This window comes from Trichechus manatus, unplaced genomic scaffold (assembly GCF_000243295.1).
Source record: "Trichechus manatus latirostris isolate Lorelei unplaced genomic scaffold, TriManLat1.0 scaffold00143, whole genome shotgun sequence".
NCBI lineage: Eukaryota > Metazoa > Chordata > Mammalia > Sirenia > Trichechidae > Trichechus > Trichechus manatus.
In genome coordinates, this window is record NW_004444079.1 from 3673263 (window position 1) to 3674182 (window position 920).

Below are 920 nucleotides of genomic sequence, written 5' to 3' on the forward strand. Positions count from 1 at the left end.
GCTGTAAATCTTTACGGAAGAAGACTGCCACATCTTTCTCCCGCAAAGTGGTTGGTAGATTCAAACCACAGATCTTTCTCTTAGCAGCTGAGCTCTTTAATCACTGTGCCACCAGAGCTCCTGTAAGAGCTGGGAGAATGGAGGGTATTTCCCATCCTTGGGAGCGGAACTGAGACTGGGCTACTTCCTCTTTTAGGGCCCTCTGACGCGCTCCCAGGCCCGTCTGCCTCCCCCTCCTTTTCCTTACTTCCGCAGCCCCAATGGCCAGCACAGCTTTCTTTACCCTTGGGCCCCAGGCCCCACGCTAGGACTCTTTGTGTTTCTGGTGAGGGCTGTACAGTGGAAGATTACAGTTCGGAAATAATATGGGAGCAGATGCCTAGAAATCCTGCTACAGGTCTGGTTGGGCTGGTCACTTGTGGGGGAACAAAGACTCAGGGCTGTGCCAGGACCTCCCCAGCACCTCCCTCCCCTCCTCTTAGCAGTTCTTCATTTTGCTGGCCCCAGGAGCCAGGAGGCAGAAATGAGAGCCCGGAGTTCCGTGGGCAGGACGCTCCCCATCTGTCATCCTTGTCCCTTCTCAGTGTCTTTGCCTGGAATACCCTCTTCCCTCCCCTCTGCCGGGCCACATCTAATCTTCCATGGTGTGGCTCAAATCCCATCCTTCCTGTGACTTTCCTCAGGACTCAGGACTTGATCTCACCCATTTTGCTCTTAATTTTGGATGGCCATGTTTTCTCCAGGTGTGCTGTTCTCTAACCAGGCCACGCCCTTTGTGGGCAGGGTTCTGTCCCATAGGTCTTCAACCAAAACCAAACCAAACCCGTAGCCATCCAGTTGATTCCAACTCATAGTGACCCTATAGGACAGAACAGAACTGCCCCATAGGGTTTCCAAGGAGCAGCTGGTGGATTCAAACC